Source organism: Terrapene carolina, unplaced genomic scaffold (assembly GCF_002925995.2).
Source record: "Terrapene carolina triunguis isolate 2854851 unplaced genomic scaffold, T_m_triunguis-2.0 Scaffold35098, whole genome shotgun sequence".
Classification (NCBI taxonomy): Eukaryota; Metazoa; Chordata; order Testudines; family Emydidae; genus Terrapene; species Terrapene triunguis.
Genome location: NW_020699449.1, coordinates 4632313 through 4657606, shown reverse-complemented (window position 1 = coordinate 4657606; position 25294 = coordinate 4632313).

The window sequence follows — 25294 nt, the reverse complement described above, 5'->3', positions numbered from 1 at the left end:
GCTGCCACCCTCCCTGGACCACTTCCTACCCTGGCCCCCTCTCAATTGCACCAGAGGAAAGCAATTCTCCTGAGTCTCTGACCTGCACACTCAGTCCTCCTCCTTCCTAGGTTCTCCACAGATCCATGTAGTGAGGCCTCAGGCAAGGTGTCCCTGGGACAATACTTTGACCTTCAGAGCTGCCTGCTCCCTTCCATGGCATGCTTCCTTTTGAGCTGTTCTTCTCCCCTTTTAAAGCCTTGCTAGCGGCTTGTGCAGGCCTCTAGGTGTGGCTGGATGGGGTTGCCTGGGTCCAGAGCTGCTTTTAACACCTTGCTTTCCAGTGTGGGTAAACACCATCACATGCCGTCCCCCTCAAAACAGGGTCCGGGGTCTTGTTCTCCCGGCCTTCTTGGGGGAGGGGGTAATTGCATTCTGGTGGGCTTTCCCAGCATAGTGAAAAAGCTGAAAAATTCGATGGTTGTAATGAGAGGTACCATCACATAATCTTGGGGTTCGTGTCCTTCATGCTGTTCAGAGAATGCAAGGGGGCAAAAAAAGGTCACCATGTGACTAGCTAGCTCTCATTGGACCAACAGCAAATGCTCTGAGGACCCTCACTGGGCCACAGACTACAGTTTAAGAACATCTGGACTAGGGAATTGTGCTGTGTATTTTTGTTACAAATTCTAGTTTTATTATGCTCTCTCTCTCTCTCTCTCTCTCACACACACACACTCTCTCTCTCTCTCTCTCTCTCTCTCTCTCTCTCTTTGAAGGTAGTTCAAAGTCCTGATAAAGGTGATCTCTAAAGTTCCTAATTGCCCGTTATGATACAACTGTTCAACATACTGACTACTGGGATCCTTTGAAGTCTTCTCTTATCTGAAACATGAAAAACTCTACAAAACTTTCACTAATTGAATTAGAAAATATTAAGCATACCAAAAAAAAGCCCTTTCTACTAGTGAGGGAATAGCAATACTGACAGAAAAGGCCAAGTGCTGGTCAAGTCAAAAAGTTATGATTATGAAGTAAGGCTGTCAAGCGATTAAAAAAATTAATCACAATTAATCACACAATTAAAAAAATTGTGATTAATCGCACTGTTAATAATAGAATACCATTTATTTAAATATTTTTGGATGTTTTCTACATTTTCAAATATCTTGATTTCAATTACAACACAGAATATAAAGTGTACAGTGCTCACTTTATATTTATTTCTGATTACAAATATGTGCACTATAAAAAACAAAAGAAATAATATTTTTCAATTCATTTAAGACAAGTACTGTAGTGCAATCTCTTTATTATGAAAGTTGAGCATAAAAATGCAGAATTATGTACAAAAAATAACTGCATTAAAAAATAAAACAAAGTAAAACTTTAGAGCCTACAAGTTTGCTAAGTCCTATTTCTAGTTCAGCCAATCGCTCAGACAAATAAGTTTGTTTACATTTGCGGGAGATAATGCTGCCCTCTTCTTGTTCACAGTGTCACCTGAAAGTGAAAACAGGCATTCGCATGGCACTGTTGTAGCTGGCGTCGCAAAATATTTACATGCCAGATGCGCTAACAATTCATATGTCCATTCATGCTTCAACCACCATTCCAGAGGACCTACGTCCATGCTGATGACAGGTTCTGCCAATAACAATCCAAAGCAGTGCAGACCAACGCATATTCATTTTCATCCTCTGAGTCAGATGCTACCAGCAGAGGGTTGATTTTCTTTTTTGGTGGTTCGGGTTCTGTAGTTTCCATATCAGAGTGTTGCTCTTTTAAGACTTCTGAAAGCATGCTCCACACCTCGTCCCTCTCAGATTTTGGAAGGCACTTCAGATTCTTAAACCTTGGGTCGAGTGCTGTAGCTATCTTTAGAAATCTCACATTGGTACCTTCTTTGCATTTTGTCAAATCTGCAGCGAAAGTGTTCTTAAAACGAACAATGTGTGCTGAGTCATCATCCGAGACTGCTATCACATGAGATATATGGCAGAATGTGGGTAAAGCAGAGCCAGAGACACACAATTCTCCCCCAAGGAGTTTGGTCACAACTTTAATTAATGCATTATTTATTTAACCAGAGTCATCAGGTTGAAGCATGTCCTCTGGAATGGTGGCCGAAGCATGAAGGGGCATACGGATGTTTAGCATATCTGGCACGTAAATACCTTGTAACGACAGCTACAAAAGTCCCATGCAAAGGCCTGTTCTGACTTTTTGGTGACATTGTAAATAAGAAGTGGGCAGCATTATCTCCCATAAATGTAAACAAACTTGTTTGTCTTAGCGATTGGCTGAACAAGAAGTAGGACTGAGTGGACTTGTAGGCTCTAAAGTTTTGCATTGTTTTGTTTTTGAGTACAGTTATGTAACAAAAAAATTGACATTTGTAAGTTGCACTTTCACGATAAAGAGATTGCACTACAGTACTTGTATGAGGTGAATTGAAAAAATACTATTTCTTTTATTATTTTTACAGTGCAAATATTTGTAATAAAAATAATAATATAAAGTGAGCATTGTACACTTTGTATTCTGTGTTGCAATGGAAATAATATTTAATAAATTTCAATTGGTATTCTAATGTTTAACAATGTGATTAATACCAATTAATTTTTTTATCAAGATTTTTTTGAGTTAACTGTGATTAATCAACAGCCCTATGATGAAGTAAATTCCAAAAACAGATTGTCGCCATACACAAAGATGAATGGTCCTAAAGACAAGACCCTAGGCATCAACACCTACACAAATAAGTCTACACTGAGAAACCATCCAGCCAGCTCACCACTCCACAACAAGGTCCTCAAACTCTAGTCCTGAAGATGACACATGCCCACCCAACTTTCTGGTGCTTCAGATTTCCAGTACCAAGAAAATCACAAGCAAAACAAAACCAGCTCATAGAGCTGGTTGAAATTTTAGTGTGGGAAGGTTTTTCCTCTGGAAAATACACTTTTGTAGAAGAAAAATGTTTGTGGGGAAAATGTCAATTCCCGTGAGAAATTTCTAAACAAAACTTGTACCTTATGAATTGGTTTGAAATTTCTCACTGGAATACTGAAAATTTTTGACTGAATTTTCAAACGAAGATTTTTCCTTCAAAATTTCTCTGGTGAAAAAATGTTGGTTTTCCAAGCAGCTCTTCCTACTATAAACATATTGGTCCTGATTCTCTTTTACTCTAATACCCCTTTACATTGCTAGAGTGGTGTAAAGGGGAACTTAGTCATTCACACTATCAGTCTCACTATTTGCAATATTTTTGTGATAAAGACAAACATTATTCACAGAAATGTATTCACTATTTGATCAGGATCTCTCTAATTGTGGGTGTAGGAAGCAATAAAACTTTAATGGGCCTAGCATAACAAAAATACCAGTTTGTATGAGAATTAAGACCAGTATTTTTTAGGTCAATAAGTTCCTTCAGCTATGCTATATGTGCTAGCCATATGTTGTAGAAAAGCTTACTGTTGCTATCTAAGTGTCTTTGCATTGCAAATCCTTCTTTGGTCAAAATGTTTAGTGAAGCCAGTCGGGATGTAGGGCATGCATGGACTGAATAAGGACCCATTCCTGCATTCTACAAGCCTCTGCACTCTCATGGAGCACATTTAATTTAATGGGATTGCTCGCTTGTGCAAAGTTAAACACACGTATAAGTGTTAAAGCATTGGGGCTGAGGAAGGACTTCAGGATTTAGCCCAAATGACATTAAAATATTGTATTGCAATGAGCTGAATCCCATAGAACCTAATAGACCACTCAGCCGCAGGTTAAGACAACATTTAACTTGAGCTAATCCATCTGAGACTGGGGACAGAGCTAAATACATATTGCAATACATGGTGCTCACTGACATTTACAGTATCGGGCCTGATCCGACAGACACTTAGGCACACATGAGGGGCTACTCTTGTGACTATGTGTCATTGTTCTCAGGATTGGGCCTTCTGTACTTAATCTAGTTTAACCCTCCTGTGAGAAGCATTTCTCTCACTGTTAAACAATTTCCTGGCTCCCCTCTCCCTCTTGCTTTTTTCCGGAGTGAAAATATCTGGTCCAATTTATTTCTTAACTAGACAGATGCAGGATGTTGGGGTAACTCCTTAAAATATTATTGTTTCAATAAATTTGAATTACAAAGTAAAACTCACTTTTCCTTGAGTGATTACAATATTTTATCCCTGTTTTTTTCATGTATTAATTTTCTGAATAAAACATTTTTAAGGCTTAAGCATGTACACACAATATACTTATTGTAATTTAAAATTTCCTATCAGGATAATTCTGAGGAGATTCAAACCCTCATTTCCTGTAATATTCTTTTTTATTACAATAAATACCATAGTTTGCAGAGAAAAAATAAAAAATGGTTATCTTGGATGACACATTTTCAGACAAGTCTTAAAACAACAATGAGCAATTAAGCATTCGTATATTATAGTTTAACATCTTACAATGTCATCATCATAAAACAAACAACTCAGGGCATCATTTCATCCCAACAAGAGACAGCAGCCACCTTGAGTAGGCAGATAAAATTTTAGCTTAAGTTTGATCAGCTTATACAAATGAATTAGTGGTTAGTTGAGAATATTAGTTCACCCTTCCAAAAAATTCATGAATAAAGTAGGTAAATAGGCAGACGTTTGGACTGAAATGATATTCACATCCAGGGTATACATTTGGATCACACTATATAGGGCTATACAAGGACCATTCAGATTGAAATATCAGCCTGTCTCCCCAATTCATCACAATAAGTCCAGGACTACCCCTCCCCAAATGACCTTGATTCCTCCTTACCTGGAGCCATCTTCTGTTGTGGGGGAAGGTGGCTGCCTTTTAATTTCCTCTCCCCTGGTGTCTTCAGGAAGTGGACAGTGGGATCTGTATTCCTTAATTAGGACTCAAGAGGTTCAAGGCTGCTCTCACCATCCTACATCTTTATCTGGTGACCTATCGAGGTAGGCACGCTTGTTAAAGTATACAGAGGGAACAGAAAAAACTTCTTACTGCTGAAAGCTGCAATGCTGTGGCACTGACACCATCAAATACTCTTCCAATACACAAGCTAGAGAGAATTCATGGAAAAGCAACAAAAGGATTAAAGGCCTAAAGCAACTAACACATGAAAAATAATGGCAATTTAAAAAAAATGCTTTAGGATGTTACCTTGGGTATAATGTGTACTGTGCAGTCAAGTTGAAATAATAGGAACTGATGTACTGGACCAGACCAGTGGTCCAAATAATATAGTAGCCTGTCTTTAATTGTGGCCAATACCTGCTGCCTCAAAGACAGTGGCAAGATACATTGCAGTAGACGGTTATGGAATCACCTGCTGTGATAGGAGACTCAGAGGGCCAGACAGCCAAGTGATTAGAGCACCTGACTTCTGGCCTGGCTTACTGCAGAAGGATTCCTGTCTCCTGCAGTCTGTCCACCACCGTTTGCCTGGGTTCTGAGCTCCTTTTAATCCACTCCTCCAGTCAGAGCCTGCTCAGCAGCTTCAATATTGACTTTTAACCCTTTTGGACCTAGTATGGGGGTTTGTATAGTCCCACACATGCCCTACCCATCCCTCTCAGCTCCTGAGGTATGGTGTCAGAGGACTGATCTCCTGCCAGGAAAAGAAATTGGCATTTTTATTTTCCATGCTTGTGTGTGGGATACCTGGAAATTATACAGCTGCAGTGAGTGGTCCACCGCATGGTGAGAGGATTTGGACTTTCATGGAGTTCAGTCATGGGAGTGATGTGTGGTCAGTTACTAGGCAGAAAAGCTGCCCTATAAGTAATATCACAGGGCATCAACAGCCCATTTTACTGTCAGGGCCTCTTTCTTGTTGGCTGAGAATGGCATCTCCACGGGGAACAACTTTTGACTGAGAGAGAGGATGGGATGCTCGTCTCAAAATTCTTGAGACTGCACCTCTCCAAGTCAGATGCGTTGGTCTGTATGATAAATGGCTTTGAAGTCCAGGTGGAAGAGCACCAGTTCCTGGCTTAACTGGTCTTCCAATGCTTGGAATGCCTCCTCGCAGCTTTGCATCCAATGGTTTTTCTTGGGCACCAAATCCTTTACTAGGTCCATCAAAGGTGTGGTGATGGTAGGGAAGCTTTGGAGAAGTCCCCAATAGTATCCCTTCAATCACAAGAAATGGCAACTTGCTTCTTGCTGGAGGGGACAGAGTCTGCTAGGGCTTGGATTTTTCCCACTAGGGGTTGTAACTGTCCCCCTCCCACTGTACATCCCAGGTAAAAGGCTTCTTGGGTGGTTAAGTGGCACTTGATCAAATTGGCTGTCAACTATGCCTCCTTAAGCGCTCGTAGTATTCCTGTGAGGTGCCTGATTTGGTCAGATCACCCTTCACTGTATATGATGATGTAATTGATGCAGGCATCTGCCTATGCCTCATGCGGTTGCAGCACTCTGTGCATCAGCTGCAGAAAGGTGGCAGAAGCTGCATGGAGCCCAAAGTGCATGGTCTTGAACTGATACAACTTGAATGCAGTGGAGAAGGCAGTCTTCGCTTTAGATTAGGGCATCAAGGGGATCTGCCGATACTAGATCAAGAATGGATATATACTTGGCCACTCCCAGTCTTTCTAGTAGTTCATTGGCCCAGGGCCCTGTGAGAAGCAACACCGGCAGGGACCTCCTTTTAGTGAGTCTAAGTTGCCTCCTTGGGCTCCTTCCTTCCTATAGATCCTTTCAGTTTGGGGCATGGCCCCTATAGTCCAAACAGTCAGTCACCTTGCAACCAAAAGAGTTCAAAGGAGCAGGGTCCTGCTGGAACTGAGAGTTCTCAAGGGACATGGTGGTTTTAGAAGGTTCTGCTCTGTGGTCCCCTCTTAGGCTCACTCTTCTGCCTGGTTTCCTGCAGAAGGATCCCTCTCTTCTGCAGTCTGTCCACCACCCTTAAGCTTAGGTTTCTGAGCTCCTTTTAACCTGCTCCTCCAGACAGAGCATGCTCAGCAGATCTGGAGGGGCATGGCTATCTGGGCCCTGTATGGCTTTTTAATCCTGTTGGTCCCGGTGTGGGGTTTGTATACACCCTCAGACCTGCTACAAAAGTTTTCTTCTTATCCTCAGTAGCTAGAGGTTGGTGTGGAGCAGGAGAATTTATATCCCTTCCAGAACAATCTGGGATTCTGTTTTTGTTGTTTAGTTTGTTGGTTTTGATTCTTGCTATTTGAACTCTGTATTCTGTTATCAATAAAAATGCCCAACCCTTTTTGAATCCAACTAAGCTCTTGGCCTCAGTAGTCTCTTGTTCACAGTTTGGAAAAAACGTCCCACAGACTAATTGTGCACTCTTTGGAAAAAAGAAGTATTTTCTTTTTATTAGTTTTAGATGTACTGCCTTCCATTTTCATTGAGTGTGAATAGAAATGCCTGATTTACCTTCTACATACCATTTGTTATTTTGTATACCTTTATCATCTCCATTCTTATTCATCTCCCCTAAAGTAAATGGTCTCATTCTTTCCTGTCTCTCTTTATATATGAGTTTTTTCCATGCTGCTAATCATTCTTGTCACCTGTCTCTGCACCCTCTAGATTTCCTTTTTGAGGCAGGCACAATATTCCAGCAGACGATAGACCATTGATTTGTATAGTTTTTCTATATTATTCTCCATCCCATTCCTTACTCATTCTATCATTTTATTTGCTTTTTTGACTGCTGCTATCTGCAGTTAAACATGGGTCTCTTTCCTGAGTTGTTGCATTTAATTTAGAACCCAGTAAGGTATACAAGCAGTTCAATTTTTTTCATTGCATATTCTTTGGCTGTCCCTCGATGCAAGGATGATGTCTGCCACGGGGGTTCATTGGTGAGTTTCTAAGTGCCTGAGGTGCCCAATTTGTGCCCGGCAGATTTTCCCACAGAAGTGACAGGTGTAATCTTGGAGGAGACATAGTTGTTGGCTGCAGTGTTGTGCCCTTTCTTTCCTCCTTTGTCGCTTCTCTGTCTCATGAGCATGTCTGTTCTCCTCAAAGTGAGCTGTGGCTTGGTGCATGGTTTGGCGCCGCCTCTGTCTTCTGTTCCGTGGCAAGTCTTCCCAGTTTGTTGGGTTGATACCTCCCTTTTTAAGATGTACTTTCAGTATGTCTTTGAAATGCTTCTGCTGCCCTCCGTGAGCCCTTCTTCCCTGACTTAACTGAGAGAAGAGTACTTGCTTCGGGAGGTGAGTGTCAGGCACATGTACACAGTACATGGCCAGCCCGGCGGAGTTGGTATTTCATGACCTGCACTTCTATATTGCTGATGTTGGCTGCAGAGAGAACTCCGATGTTAGTGCGTCTGTCTTCCCAGCTGATCCTGAGAATCCTCTTGAGGCACCACTGCTGGAACCATTCCAGCTGCTTGAGATGTCATCTGTAGGTTACCCACGTCTCATACCCATAGAGAAGGGTAGGGATGACAACTGCCTAGTAAATCAAGGTCTTGGTACCTGTTTGTAGATCCCTATCATTGAAGAATCGTTTGCGTAGTCTTCCAAAGGATGTGCTGGCACAGCGGATCCTGTATTCAATTTCTGTGTCAATGCTGGCTGTTTGGGTGAGGTGGCTGCCAAGGTATGGAAAATGGTCCACATTTTCCAGGGGTGCTCCGCTGATGGTGATTTGTGGATTACAAAGAGTTGTTTGTGCAGGTGAAGGTTGGTAGAGTTTTCCCGATGTTGAGAGAGAGACCCAGGCTGTGATAGGCATTTGCAAAAAGATTTAGGGTGCTTTGCAGGTCAGCCTCTGTGTGTACAAGAATGACAGTCATCTGCATACTGAAGGTCAGTGATGCCAATTCTCGTTATCTTAGATTTTGTTTGGAGACATCGAAGATTGAGGAATTGGCCATCCATACAATACTCAATCCCTATTCCATCACAGCAAGGTAAATGGAGAAGAGCATTGGAGCAATGACACAGCCCTGCTTGACACCAGCGCGAATGGTGAATGGTTCGGTCTCTAAGCCGTTGCACAAAATGGTGGTAGTCATCCCATCATGGAGTAGTTTGATGATGGAAATGAATTTCTGTGGCCAGCCAAACCTACACAGCAGCTTCCATACGGCATCACAGTTGATAGAGTCAAAGGCCTTGGTTAGGTCGATGAATGCCATGTACAGTTCCTGATGTTGCTCTCTGCACTTCTCCTGAATCTGTCATGCCATGAAGATCTTGTTGGTTGTGCCTCGGGATGGCCTGAAGACACACTGTGATTCTGGGAGGAGTTACTCAGCAAGGGAGAGGAGGCAGTTTAGCAGGATCCAGACAAGAATCTTCCCTGCGATGGAGAGGAGAGCAATACCTCTGTAGCTCCCGCACAAAGATTTGTCCCCATTCTTGAATATTGTAACAATGTTGGCGTTCTTAAAGTCAGGTGGAATTTATTCGCAGGTCCAGATTTTGTCAAGGAGTTGGCAAAGTTTGGGCTGGAGCATTGTTCCACCAGCTTTAAAAACCTCACCTGGGATGCCGTCTGGGCCTGGTGCCTTGTGATTTTTTGTCTGAGTGATGGCATGCCGGACTTCCTCAGAAAATGGGGGATCAGCAAGGTGTTCCATTGCTAAGCATTGTGGAATAAACTTGATGGTGTCTTCAGAGATCGTGGATTTGCAGTTTAGTAGGTTCTCCTTCCAGCGTTTTAGGTGCCTAAATATGTTAAGAAATCTGCCCCCTAGGATCTGATTTGCAGAGCTGCTAAGATTCCAGTTGAACTCGGTGAGAGAAGTAGCTACTCAGCACCTCCGAAAATCAGGTCCTGGGGCTGTCAAGATGAGGCACTTAAAATGAGAGACCACTCTGAAAAATTTGAGCCATGGTGACTTACTTGATATCACATAGGGAGAGCCAGTACAGACACAGGAAGAGAAGTATATAGATCTGGGAGTCTTCACTCCCAACCATTCCTTTGTTCTAGTCACTTGACAACACTCCTGATACTGTGATGTAGCTTGGAGAGAGAACTTTTTTTTAACCCCTTTATGTAGGTCTAGATCAGTGATTCTCACAACTCAGTGGTTCAGGAGCCAAATTAGCAATCAACATTGCCCAAAAGAGCAACAGTAGTGTGAATTCATTTTCATTTACTCTCTCTCCCTCTGTGTGTGTGTGTGTGTGTGTGTGTGTGTATGTATATGTGCATATATATGTGTATATATAAATTCTCACAGCAAAATGACTGACCAAGTATTATTTTATCGACTATAATTTGTTAGTAACGTAGTAAAAGCATCCTGATTGGTTAATAATTAAATCCCACAGTGTTTTCCTATCATGCTGCAAAGAGCCGCAGGAGACACATTAAAGAGGTAGTTGCGGCTCTCGAACCTCAGTCTGACTATCACTGGTCTAGATATTTGTGGGGTCTAGGACCCCATAGTGTGGTGTTCATACAACCTTTCTTGCAGAGCATCATTAGTGGCAGCAGCTTTGAAGGATGCTATTGTAATTTATGCTTTTAAATGATAACTTTTTTTTAAAAAAAAGCAATAAAACCCCATAACAATCTGGATGGGGCTAAGTTACATTTCATTTCAAAAATGTCCCTTACAACAATTATGCTAATGTAATTAAGTTTCATGAATACACTATGTAAATCAAACTGACAAGGGAAAAAAACTTCATCAGAGAATGGTTCTTAAAGATACAACAGATCAATTCTTCAGACATTCTAAAGGAGAGTAAACCTATTACAAATGTTCAATGTTACCCAAACATTAATATATTCAATATTATTGGATGCAGTGATGAAAATTAAATTATTAAAGATACAATTGCCAATATTTCTGGAGGAATAATGGGTATGTCATTGTATTGGGCTTTTTCAAAGGCATATTTTGACATTAAGAGACAAACTGCATCACTTTGAATTGAAAAGCCCCAACACAACACAAAGTATTCCTGATATGTAGTTATCAATTAAATGCTGAATATTAAAATGCTTCATGGCATTCCCCACATTTTTCCCAGTTTAGTTTCACATTTCATGAGTGAGAGAACAAAAGGTAAAGATGACCAAATGAGCATTTACCAGGATGCATTGGGCATACAATGACGCCATCACAGTCCACCCCAAATACCTGGTCACAAGAGCAAAATAGATTCCTGGAGGCACTGCCAATGAACCTCCCTGCCCATCCCTGAGAGTGATTGCATAGTGCCCTTGAGTTATACCTCGCTGGTAAAGTACATAGTCCATCCCCTGCAGTCCCAGTGACAGGAGGACAGGTTCATACTGCTCGGTGATTGCTGGGTGGGAGGCTGAATGGCGTCAGGCCCCCAGCAAGTGTCCTTTTAAAAAAAAGTCATGACAGAGAGCTGTCAGCAGGGACCCGAAACAAGTTTCATTTCAACAAAGATATCATTCCCCTTATGGAAGGGAGAGTTGGAGTGAAATCCATTCACACCCCCCACATCTTCCCTAAGCCTATTCTTTTCTGCATAGCACTTGCTGCAATTCCTTTCCTCTAGCCTTGCTCTGAAGCCGTTTTTGGCATTACTGCAGTCCTACTAATCCCCTGTGGCTCCTGCAAGAGGGACATAGAGGTCTGCTTGAGTGTAGCTTATTTACATGAGCTCTCTACCCTACCCAATAATTCCCCACATCACTCTGCCCAAGCCCCTACATGCTTCTGTCTTCCACTGACATCAGTGTAATCAGAATTAGTCAGTTCCTTCTGGAGCATGGTTTTATGAGTGTAAGGAACTTCTGCGGCCCTTATTGTTGAGTACTATAGAGTCAAGATTTGGAGAACATCATGGCACCACACTACAGGAGCACCTAGGCAGGAAGATAACTGACCAATGATAATTAGATTGCGTTCTAAAGGCCCATGGTGCTATAAACTCAAATAATTCCAAGGTGGAGGGCTGCACTGTTAATCAACAAGAGATTGTGCTTTCAAGCAGGGATAGGCTATCCAAATCAGCTGAACTGTAGCAACCTGCATGGAACTTGGGAGTGAAGAGCATGTGTTGCAGAAGGGAAGAATCTGGAGGAGGTCCTAGGCAGTCAGTTTGCATGCACATGGCTAGAATGCTAGCTGCAGCAGCTCTGTAGCTAGCCCTTTTAATAAAGAGCCAGTTTAGTTTTAGAAACATGGGGTCCCTCATGTTATTACCCAGCAGATACCACATGCAACAGCCATGAACGTATGCTTGCCAGTCAAGGGTAATCTGTGAATGCTCAAAGGGAGACAGAAGGAATCAAATTTTGATCTGTTAGACCCTGGTAAATACTGATGAACTCCAGTGAAAGTCAGTGGCATTCACCTGTGTTTATACAAGATCAGAAACTGGCTCCATGTTCATTGCTTCCATCTGGTTAGGTAGCTGCTTAGAATGATTCGAGTGCAAGTATTCACTGTCTCATTCTACTGTTATTGGTTGGAATTGTCAAAGGATCCTAAGGGAGTTAGGTGCCCAAATCACATTAAAATTCAGGTACCTAACTCTCTAGGGCTCCTTTGGGATGAATCCTTTTACTTTACTTTGTGGTAATTTTCTGTCCAGTTTTCTTAGGTCAGTTTCATACTTGCTGTGGTCTCTTCTTGGATAAAATGAAAGACCTAATGGGCCTTTTACATTTAAGGACATAGTTAAATAACATGCATGTCTTATTAGCATGGGGGTAGAGGTAGAGTGGCTAGCAATGCATTCCACTATTGTCAAATCTTGTCCATGATTCAGACAGACCCTGAATAGTAGCACTGCAGAATTCTGTTCCTTAGTCCGTGAACTGAATAGCTAGGGAGCTGCAGCATCTGTGCAGGTCCAACACCCCAAATAAAGAATCCTCTTTGTGTTTACTACAACAAATGGCTGACTTTGTTCTCTGTTGTGATGGGTGCTACAATACAGCAGTGTCACTTTTATGTACATACTTTTCAGCGTAGAACCCCGCTTTAATAAGTTGTTTCCTGCTCATGCGTTTCTGCCACTACAATGCACTAAATCAGCTGGCGATGATACGATTATGTGCTGCATACCCTGGCCCTTGTTTGACATCTCGGAAACTGAAACATTAGCCTTTTTCTGATTATGGCAATAAAGAAACTGAATGGGAGGTGGTCAAAATGATTTGTTACTCTAAAACTAGGTTTGGAGAAAATATTACACAGCTCTTTAGCTTATAAAGAACTACTGTTGCTGCACAAGGAATATGAGGGCTACTGATAACAATGAAAGAAGAATTAGTGGACTTTGTGGTGTCCAGTGACCACACAGTGCTTGCAAGTGCTCGGCTTTATTCTGAGTCTGAGTCTAACTGCCTGTGCATAACAAGACCTTCACAGAACCCTGGCCAGACTCGCTGTCTGGGAAGCTCAGCCCTTAAAGGCACAGCCCCCCAATCCTATGCTGTTTTCTAATATGGTCAGACAGCCGAAAGTATCTTCTTGTGAGTATGCTACAGCCTCTGTACTTCAGGAATGCAGAATGAGACCAGGGATATAAAGATTAAATCACAAGTGTCTTTATTAAATACGGAACAAAATGGCTCCTAGACTGTAAGCATGCAGACCCTGAGGGCAGGTCTCTCCTGAAAATGCTGCAGCAGCACAACTGCACCCCTCTGCACTGCCTTAGTGAAAACGCTACTACACCGATGGGGTAGATTCTCCCATCGGCGTAGTCTATACACCTCCATTGACGGTAGCTATGTCAATGGGAGAAGTTCTCCTGTCTACTGTCTACCCAGCACTGTCTACACTGGGGGAGTAGGTTGGTATAACTGCGTTGCTCAGGGTTGTGGATTTCTCACACCCCTGAGTGATGTAATTATACTGATGTAAGTTTGTAGTGTAGCCCTGGCCTGAATCTTCCTGCACCATGTGAGGGACCCTGATAATGGTAGGCACACTGGTGATATCCACATGGCTAATTTTAAAGAGACAGTACGACAATATAGACTTGATCGATGTATCTCAAATTATGAATAGAGTAATAAAAATTGGTAAGTTCCTCCTTTTTTTTAAAAAAAGCCTCTCTCCCATAATATGAGAACAAAGGCACTCAACATAATTAAAATGCAGTAAAATTAGAAGCAATAAAGGAAACACATCTTTAGATTAATATTGTGCTCATTCAGAGCTCTGAGGAGCAGGCAAGCTTGACAGTGTTTTAAAGTATGCTAATAAATAGACAGTCATCAGTTACCTATGGATCAAATGCCCAGTACCAATATAGATAGAAAAGCATTTAATTTGACCTGTTCGTTCCCCCCTCCCCACACACGTACACAGTCACACACACACACCCCTGCCTTATGCATTGCCCATCCCCTTATGGGCAAGGGAGAAAATACCCTGTGTCTGTGAACATCCAGGGCTCCTGAAGAGAGGTCACTAAGACAAGTAGAGTGTGTCTGGATTTTTAGAAGGGTTTGGTAATGATATGATCACTAATAACACTGGTGGCCATGTAAGCTGAAGCAAAAATAATAACAGTGATCAAATCATATTTTTTCAAGGAATAAGCAAATCATTGTTCAGGGTCAAGAAGGAATCTCTGCATCTCCTGTCAAGGGTTGTGAAATTCCTGAGGATCTTTATGGAGGTTTATTGTCTCCCTCTGAAGCAGCTGCTGTTAGCCTCTACTAGAGACAGGATACCGGTCTAGGTAGGCTGATTCTGTGATCCACTATATGTGCAAATGATCTTCCAAGTGCAAATTAGGGGTGCAGATGTTCATGCATTTGTCCAGAAATTGGCTCATAATGACTCTTGTTAGATGCTGTCCACTCTAACGTTGTTTCCATATTCAGTTGTTAGTGTTACTGCTGCAGAGTTCAGGGAGGATTTTCCTTCTCAGATGATTAAGTGCCTTATGAGGGGTGTTAGGCTCTATCCAAAGAATCAGAGAGGGGCCACTGCTGGAAGCAGGATAATAGAATCAATTAATCGATGCCCTGGACCAATATAGGATATGCTATGTTTTCAAAAATATTGGTTATATAGGCAACTTATCAGTGTGTTTCCCTTGGAATGCTTGATTACCAACTCTACTGAACACACTGCTTAACAGAAATGAGGAGGGAAGCATTGTTTATTAGCCCATTTAAGATGATGTGCAGTGTGGAGGAGTGCGTGTCATTTAGTTCTGAAATATTTGCTGAAATTCACCTCCTCCAGATTAGCCGTACAGTTGGGTGAGCTGAAATCCTTCCATTTCCCACACTGGACCTTTATAATAAGAACAGACATCCCATTAATCTATTAATCATTATGCATCTACAGCAATAATTTGAATGCAGTAACAACAGGGTAGTTGCTGGGATCGAAAGCCTTAAGTCACTTCCCATAAAAGTGCTTTCACGGGAATTTTAAGATGCAGGAGATAACCTGGTGGCCTGTGATATACAGGAAATCAAGGCAGGGTCTTGTGGCTGTAGTTTGCCACCAGATAAACCTGCTACTGATAATTTATGTTGAATATGTTTATGTCACATGGAACAGGGTTCAGTTTGTGGCCCGTACATACCTATATTACTGAGTGATTCATTGACAATGACAATTTGTGATTATCTGCCTAGTGGAAGGGTCTTGGGCTGTAAAAACAACAGAAGAAAATCCAACAAAGAACGTTATTTATGCTGAAGAAGTGCATTTATATTGCTCACACGCAGACCAAGGTGTACACATTAAAATGATGGCTGCACTGACAGTGCAAATGAGACCCAGAGAGGAATGAATGTCAGCATTTTTGATACAATGGAATCTGCACAAAATTATAGCTTTATTTTATTTTTACCCAGAAGAGCTCAGCTTTCTCATGAGCCTTTTAATGCCTTCCTCTGTAATTCAGCCAGGACTTCTTGACACTTACTGGTAGCAAAGGAAGCACAGAAGAGAGGAGGATGGGGGAAGAATACAGGAGGAAATCAAATGGTCTGAGGCATTTATTTATGTTACTGCTTCACAATATTAAGAGCATTCCATTGAAAACTGTTTCTCTCACACACACAACTGCCCCACATGTACATTCCTCTAGATGTATAATATGAAAACTCGCATCTCTTCCATTTAAACCACATCTGATTTTAAAGGCTTTGTAACTCAGATAACACTTGAATGAGTGGGATCATTTGGAGGGGCAGGGGAAAGGAATACTCATTCAGATGACAGATGTCCCTTTCCTGACAGATTCTCTTAGGAATAAGAGTTATAATAATAAGGGTTTAAAAAAACAAAGCAGAGTTTTGGAAGGGATATAAATTCATGCTTTAACCTCTAACTAATAGGGATTAGGAAGAATCTTTCTCTGTGGGAAGGTTATTCTAGAACCGCATACTATATTACTTACACTTTCCTCTGACGCAGCTTTTACTGACCATTGTTGGAGACAGGATGTTGGACAAGATGGACCACTGGTGACACAAAGTGGAACAGTAAAAGCTGTTTTATCCGGCACTTTGCCAACCGGAAAGGTCTATAAACCAGCATTTCTGATCTTCATTGAAATTCAGGTTTATAGTCTGGTTGGCAGGGGGCTGGCAGGGGATTGGGGGTGTCACGTGCAGGCTTTGGGAGGGAGTTTGGGTGCAGGAGGGGGCTTGGAGTGCGGGAGGAGGTGTGGGATGCTGGATCCGGGGGCCGCTCACCTTGGGCGACTCCCCATAAGCAGCGACCTCTCCCGGCTGCTCCTAGGCGGAGGTGCAGCAGGCGGCTCTGCGCGCTGCCCCCATCCTGCCCCAAGCACTACCTCTGCAGCACCCATTGGCTGGGAACTGCGGCCAATGGTAGCTGCGGAGGTGGTGCCTGCGGGTGGAGGCAGCGCGCAGAGACACCTGCCGCGTTTCCGCCTAGGAGTGGCCGGGACAGTTTGCCGCTTGCAGGGAGCCACCTGAGGTGAGTGTCCCCCCAGATCCGGTACCCCAAAATCTCTCTTGTGCCCCAACTGGCTGCCCCGAGCCCCCTCCTGCACCCAAACTCCCTCCCAGAGCCCATGCCCCACACCCCCTCCCACACCCAAACTCCCTCCCTCTTAGTTAACCAGCATTTTTCACTTACCGACACCCTCCATTCCCCCAATATGCTGGATAAAACAGCATTTACTGTAATCCCTTTGTTCTTTGTTTCTATACAATTATTTACATATTCTTCTGTTTCTTATATTCTCCCATTCTACATCCCATCTCATTTTCTTTCTTTCATCCTACATCAGATTATTACAGTAAACTTTATGAACCAGTTTTTTTATTTCACTTTTACTTGTGTAAATATGGAGTAACATTGTCTCCAGTCAAGTTACACCAGCTTTACATCAGTAACCCAGATCAGAAACTATTTGGGATGATAAAGATGTTTAGGGATAGAGGAAATGAAAGGTTTAAGCTCCCGTTCTTGGGAGAAAGGACTTAGCTAGCTGGTTTTTGCTCACATGTGCTAGCCCTAACCAATCGCCATATGGGGGATCAGGAAGGAATTTTTTCCTAGGTCAGATTAGCAGTAATCATGGGGTTTTTTTAACCTTCCTCCACAGTATGGAGTGTGAGTCACTTGCTGGGATAATCTGGGTATATCTCACTTATCATAGAATATCAGGGTTGGAAGGGACCTCAGGAGGTCATCTAGTCCAACCCCCTTCTCAAAGCAGGAGCAATCCCCAGACAGATTTTTGCCCCAGATTCCTAAATGGCCCCCTCAAGGATTGAACTCACAACCCTGGGTTTAGCAGGCCAATGCTCAAACCACTGAACTATCCCTCCCCCATGATCAATTCCCTATCATTGCGGGGACCACAGGCTTTAGCGCACCTCTGTCTCTCCTGTTCTCTGCCAGTGGCACATAATGGTTTAGCCTGCCGGGGACTGTAGTATTTTGGTGTAATTTTGGTTGATGTGTTTTGTGTGCAGGGGCTGGGAGGTGTTGGTGGCCCGTGATATACAGGAATCAGACTAGATGATCTGGTGGTCCTTCTGGCCTTTTATTAAGTTACCTTTTGTTATAACCCTACTTCTGTTCGGGTGGATTCCAGACATCCATAGAATAACCCTTTTTTCCAGCTGTCCCTTTTAAATATCCAACAGAGGGGCAGAGCAGGCAGCCTTCCAATACTTAAGATATCACATTGCTCTGTTGTTGTGGATATAGGCTCATTTTCCACAGTTATAAGTACGTAAAAGGACATTTGTAGAAAATATTTAGTAGTTATCAGCACCAATTATTCTTAAACTACTCGTGTTCAGCCCTGACATTCCATCACAGGTTCATACAACCATCATCATGCAAGCAATGAGCACATCTCTTAAAATGTCTTTCCGCTGCATAGGATAAGCAAATAAGCTGCATGTTCCAAATGAAAAGTTAGATTGAATGTGTCATGCAGTGACTAATATGCTGAGCTTTGGAAAATTGTTTTGTTTTTCAGTTGGATGTATTGTACGGAGTCTCACCCAGTTTGTTGTTTAATTATCAAGATACTTGCAAGTACAATTGTTCAATTAATAATAATTATAGCAACCCTAATTAAGCAGGAGAAAATATTGTAAAACAAAAATGTGGCTTCAGTCAAATTAAATGTCAAAATGTGATTTTATGAGTTATTTATTCATGGGAATCAGATTGAGCCGTACTAATCTGTACTACTGCTTCACCACAGAAGCTCTTTTCTGTAAAATATATCCTCTAATAATGAGACCCAGACTGATCTGACTGGAAAAATAGTTGTTGGAGCAAGTCTTGTTTGCTCTCAATTGTTTAGGCAGAAGCAAAGTCTCTATTTAATGATTTAGGGCTATACGTCAATAAATTATTACATTTATTAAGGTGAACCTAACAAAATGTTCTACTTTGAAATCCAACCACTTGAAACGAGGGGAAAAATTCTAAGATATTGATTTTCTTCCATTCAAATTAACCTGTCAGCCATTGTATACAGCTTATATGAGGAACACGCTGGTTTCAGCTAATTCTTGTTACAATTAATTGGCAATACCACAGGGATCACTAATAATATCACTACGATCACATGCAATTTGTTTTATAATAACTCTCTGATCCAAATCAGTTTGTTCTTTGTACAGCTGACCAAATTACTTTGCAGAGTTCATGTTTTCATTTCAATAGTTAATACCCTTAAACTCCTGGCAATTACTCTATGTGACAATAAATTTGTCAAGCTACATTAAAACTAGAGTCCTCGCTCTAGATCAGTAACTCCTAAATATATATCTTAAAAAATAAGAACCTTGAAGTTGGCTGTAATCAAAAGACATGTTACCTGTCTTGCACCCACAGATTTGTGTTAGCTTGTGCTATTAGGCAGTCACCCTTGTTGAGCTACGAGAGACCGACAGACAAAGAAGGGAACGAGACCACTTTTGAAACCCTACTTTCGAACCTTCCTCTTTATTAGTGATGGGAAGACCCCAAATGATTTGGATAAGCACTAAACTGTCAAGATGTTTATCCAGAGCTTTGCTGAACATCTAGAATCTGCAAAATTGAACTTGAAAGTTCATACCCCTTGTGAGGTTTCCAGTTCTTTCTTGTTCTAGTCAGGCCAGAAATACCACAGAATCAATTTATTTCAATCCATACATTTTCCACTGGTGGCCACAGATGCAACAGTAATGAGAACTATGGAGATGGGGGAGGAAGTCAGCTGAACTTTTTCCAAGTCTCCAGAAACATTCAATTGAGGTTTGGTTCAGGTTTTAGGCAGAATTAATTGGGAAGAGGGAAGGAGTTTCCTATTTTAATCAAACTGCTTCATCCATCCTTAGTTTTAGTATTCTGTACTAGTGGTTGAAAGTAGTTGGCAAAGCCACATAGTTGTCTCTTTCTGTTGGTGATAGACTGGCAGTCTTTGTTGCTGTGAGATGGTAGTCAGGAAGAAAAAGGACTAACAGCTTCAGTCTCTTGATTTTAACTGTCCAATGACTCCATTAGGACTAAGATGCCCATCTCGCTTGGCCATCAAATGTGTTGGCTTCTGTGCTGGAGGCCTTAAACAGTGACCTCTGCTGCTCCTTGAATGGGGTTTGTTTGAGGCCATGGTGGTGGGGAGCATGTCTCACTACTTTAAACTGTGAATCCCTTACTGCTGCTTTCACTGGGAGCAAGCACTATATTCATCACTAGCTTTCTCTTGGGGTATCTCTACACTGCAATTAGACACCTGTGAATAGCCCTTACCCAGCTGACTTGGGTTCGCAAGGCTCAGGCTGCAGTGCTGATTAATTGCAGTGTAGACTTCTGGGCTCAGTCTGTGGCTCATGCTCTAGGACCCCGCAAGGTGGGAGGGTCCCAGAGCTCGGGCTGCAGCCTGAGCCTAGAAGTCTACACTGCAATTAAACAGCCCTGTAGCCTGAGCCCGAGTCAGCTGGTACGGGTCTGCCACGAGGTTTTAATTGCAGTGTAGACATACCTTCAGTGTCCTGATAGCAAGTGCAAAGCAACTGGCTGGGGCTCCATTTGTCTGTTACAGGTTTTGTGTTCTCTCTCTTTTTCTTCTTGATGTTGATTTGATTGTTTTAGATAGTGTTGATAAATTGTATAGTCAATTGCTTGACCACACTTTGGTTCACTATGAAATATATTCAAGGGGCCAGATAACCAATGCCAGTCAGATTTATTGCTCTAAGCCAATAATATAGTGCAGGAAAGGGGTTCTATATGATAACAGTCTCTGTGAAGCCATCTTGTGCAGAGATGTTACATTCACCTAATGCAGAAGGTGTGCTCCCAATTTACACATTTCATCTGGTATTATTTATATGATAATTTACAAGCTATACATCTCTTTACATATCACTAAAACCCAACCCATCAGTTTGTTCCAATTCTCTAACTTTGGCTTGGCAATTTCAGCTTGATAATGAGGGTGCCTTATTTGGCTCTCTCATGGCCCATGGAGCTCACTGCAGGAGGGAATGTGTCCCACAGCATTCTGGGTTGGTGAATTCATCTCCTTCTGGATTTGAACCTGATTCCCTTCTTTGTACTTACTCCCGTGTAAAGCAGGAGCCATTCCACTAACGCCAATGGAGATACACCATTAAGAACATAAGAACGGCCATACTTGGTCAGACCAATAGTCCATCTAGACCAATACCCTGTCTTCCAACAGTGGTCAATGCTAGGTGCTTCAGAGGGAATGAACAGAACAGGCAATCACTGAGTGATCCATCCCCTGTCCTCCACTCCCAGCTTCTGGCAAACAGAGGCTAGGGACACTCAGAGCATAGTGTTGCATCCCTGAGCATTCTGGCTAATAGCCATTGATGGACCTATCCTCCATGAACTTATCTAGTTCATTTTTCAACCCTGTTATAGTTTTGACCTTCACAACATCCCCTGGCAACAAGTTCCACAGGTTGACTGTGCTTTGTGTGAAAAAGTCTTTCCTTTTGTTTGTTTTGAATCTGCTGCCTATTAATTTCATTGGAGATCCCTAGTTCTAGTTATGTGAAGGAGTAAATAACATTTCCTTATTCACTTTCTCCACACTAGTCAAGATATTTTTAGACCTCTATCATATCCCCTCTTAGTTATCTCTTTTCCAAACTGAAAAGTCAGAGTCTTTTTAACCTCTGCTCATACGGAAACTGTTCCCTACCCCTAATCATTTTTGTTGCCCGTCTCTAAACCTTTTCCAGTATAAGAGAGGAAAAAATCAGACCTGCTGTTTTATAAATTATGGATTAACAGAAGAATGGCTAACATGAAGAAGTGGCCACCTTTCTTCACTAGGAGTCTACAATGATTGCAGTGGAGGTAAGATGGAACTTTTTAGTGTGTTTAAATCTAAAGCGAGAGGATACTTAAATCTCTCTGTATTGCTGAGAAATTCTAGTGTTGCATAGCATGTGTCAGTATTGCCACCGCTCATGAATTTATCATGATTTTGACCCCTGCTACAAGTGATCTTGTGGAAAGCTATAGCCTTCATATGAGGGATGAGGGAGAAAAAGAGAGACACCCTCACACTTCACACAGTGCCCTGAAGTCTAGAGTTAAGTATGCTGGATTGCAAGCCCAGAGGCCATAAATTCTAGTCCCAGATCTTCCACTAACTGCTGTTATTATTTCTGGGTACTTCATAACCCTCCTAATGAAGGTGCTTAGCACCTCACAGGATAGGGTCAAATGAGAATAGGATATACCCAAACTGTTTTCCTAGATCAGATTTACACCACTCATCGTGATAACAATGGGCCAAATTCTGCTACACTTATTCATGTTGAATAGTACCTTATTCTATTAACAGTTTTGTTCATTGTGATGGGACTACTCATAGGATGAAGTACTACCCAACATAAGCAAGGGAAGCAGGCAAATAGCAGCAGCAGAATTGAACACAGTGCTTGCAGAAGGTGAATTTCAGAGTTGCATACACAAGAATTCACATCAAAAGGTTTTGAATGCACATCCAACCAGGGACCAAAAGCAATACTCTCTGACTTATCTGACCAATCACAAGTAGCATACCTTGCTTTTGAATATTTGTAGTAATGCCACTGGAAGAGATTTAATCATCAGTTAAATCTGAATAATGAACGCTTTCAAAGGAATCATGATTTTCATTTGCATATTCAGTGATCTGGGGAAAAAAAGTTACATTCATCCAATAGATTATTCATGGTAAGTGATTTGTTCAGCTCTATAGTTGAGCATTCAGAAAATATTTAAAACATCTACAGCTGAAAATAGAATCAGATAAATCACATGAAGCAGATAAAAAGGATGAGTCCTTTAAAACTAAAAGACTGTCTCCAAGTGGAAAATATTTAAACTGCCTAGATTACCAATATAGTTACCATATATAATTGTTAAATGGGGAAATGCCCTAAGAGTTAACTTCAAGAATGTATGGTGCTGTTTAGTGAGCTGCTGTGACATACTACACTCCAATATGTACAGTAAAAACGGATTGCTCACTTATTGACTGATGTCCATATGAGCAAACAGAAACAAACTGAGACATTTGGGAGCTTTGTCTTCTGTTCTAATAAAAGTCAGATGGAAGCACCATTTATACAGCTGCTAAAGCAGAAACATCTCACCGGGTTTTCAGATAATGCACAAAATGGTTTATTTAAATTACATTCCACACATTTTCTCAAAAGTCAATCTACAGTAGATTTATATATACGCACATATCTATAAAATACAAAATATATATAACCTAAGACACAGCATATCCACAAACACCAAGCTTGGGTATGAGGAAAAAAAGAGACAAAATGTGCCATTTTTGTTGTTCAGTAGAACCATGCTGTTTCATAATTATACTGTAGCATGTCAGTCAGTTTCAACCTTCTGCACCAATAATGCTATAGTGGGCCCTGGCAGAGTCACTGCATTTTTAGTGGCGCTGCAATTTCCGTTATAAATTTCTCTTTTGGCTTAGGACTGAGATATGTTAAGTTCACACTAGTTTGAAAGTGTACATCTACACTTCTGGCTTTATTCATCTCCAGCTGTGGGTTTTCGCATCCCCTCTCCATTCCCTCCACCACACACTGGAAACCCTTAAATGCTCATCTAAGGATGTGTAGAACCTGAGGTAGCGTACCCACCTAAGAGGTGGGTAAGACCACGTGTCACCATCTGACCTACCTCTGCATCTACCCACTCTGTGATGTGGATGTAGCCATGACAGAGTGAACTGTCCTCAAGCCTAGGAAGTCCTCCACTATAACTCCCACAATCCCCTGTCTTTTATGTTCCACCTTTCAACATCTTCAGTTCCCTCCCACTTGTTCTCCATGGACTGGAAGTTATCTAATGTTTATGTTCCCTTAAGCAGTGTTTAACCCTCCCTTTTGATGCACATGGATTGCTCCAACAACATGCTACTAATCCCCGCTCCACCATTTCAAAATGCCCATCGCCCAGTGAGCTGGCCAGAGAACAACACTAGAGTGCTGGTGACTGTCTGGTGTGATGACACCCAGAGCTGGGACTTCAGCAGGAGTTTCTGTGATATTCATCTGTGGAAGAGTGTCATGGAGGCTAGCTGAGCAAATGGTGCAATGCAAGGAAAAGATTAAACACCTCAAGTCCCTCTACAACAAGGCAAAGGAAGCCAACAGCCAGTCTGGTAATGTGCCCAGCACATGTCTTTTCTATAAGGACCTTGACAGGGTAATTGGCACCACCCTCAACATCTGCAATGATATCCTCCTGAACCAGAGAGTCTCACCATGAGGCAGGGGGAAGGACAGATGGACATAGCAGTGGGTGGCAATAGAGGGGACTCAGTCCACATAGCTGTCCATGGAACTTGATGCCCCCATTCAAGACACACAGCAGGATGGGTTAGTGAAGGTTCCTGGCAGATTCTCTTAAGATCCATTTGGGGATGGACTTGTGGACCAGTCTTGGGTGACAGTGTGGAGCAAGGATGGGGCACCTATCTGCAGCTGGATAAGAGCCAAACATCATGTTTTTATTATTATTATTGCCAGGTTCTTCATCTTCAGTTTATATAGGCAGGAGTTTTGGGTTATGACAAATGACATTATTTTCAAGGAGGAGGATGTTATATTCCGGGATGAGGCGTGTTTTTCCTGGGTGGCAGGTCTGAAATGTACCACCTATCTAGGGTATCTTACCTTCAATCTCCTTCCATACCTTGCTCCCCCCAGCACTGCCATGAGGTACCCAAAATGGATGCCACTTGGGAAAAAAATTAATCTCCAAAATACTGTTTACCCTTGGTTGCAGCTGGTTAACTATAGGCCTTCATAGTGAACTCTTCTCCCACCACATCCCACCGCTGCTGTGAGATGCTCAAGATGGATGCCAAGCAAGAAAAAAAAATGGAAAAACTACTATGTAAACTCAACGCTCTCTGATTCATACTTTGTATTCAATTAAACCTTTCAATGGTGCTACAGGGTGCATGGCCTAACAGACATGAGTGTGTAATTTTGCCAGTAATGTTTTTTGTAAAACTGGGATTGACTATGTGATGTTGCTGGTTGCAAGCTATTCTCATGTGTACTACAGTTTGCAAGCCCGTTTGGTAAAGTTAATTGTGACAATCATTTTTTCTTCAGTCATCCTGTTCATAGTACAGATGTTTCCTTCGGCTACCACTTCACTGTTCCAGTCCAGGGGGCTGCAAAAAAATGTTAAAGTTCTTTGTGTCTGTCATTGGTTGTCGCTCATTCATCCTCTTAATGCTATGGCTGATCCTTTGGCTAGCCAACATTTGTCCTGTGTAGCGGTGATTATGTGTCCATTACAAGTCCATTTTTATTCTTCTGGATTTCTTCAAATGCCATTTCAGATGATGGCTCATGCACAGGCATTGTTGTGCTCTCTGATTTGTCATGGTTT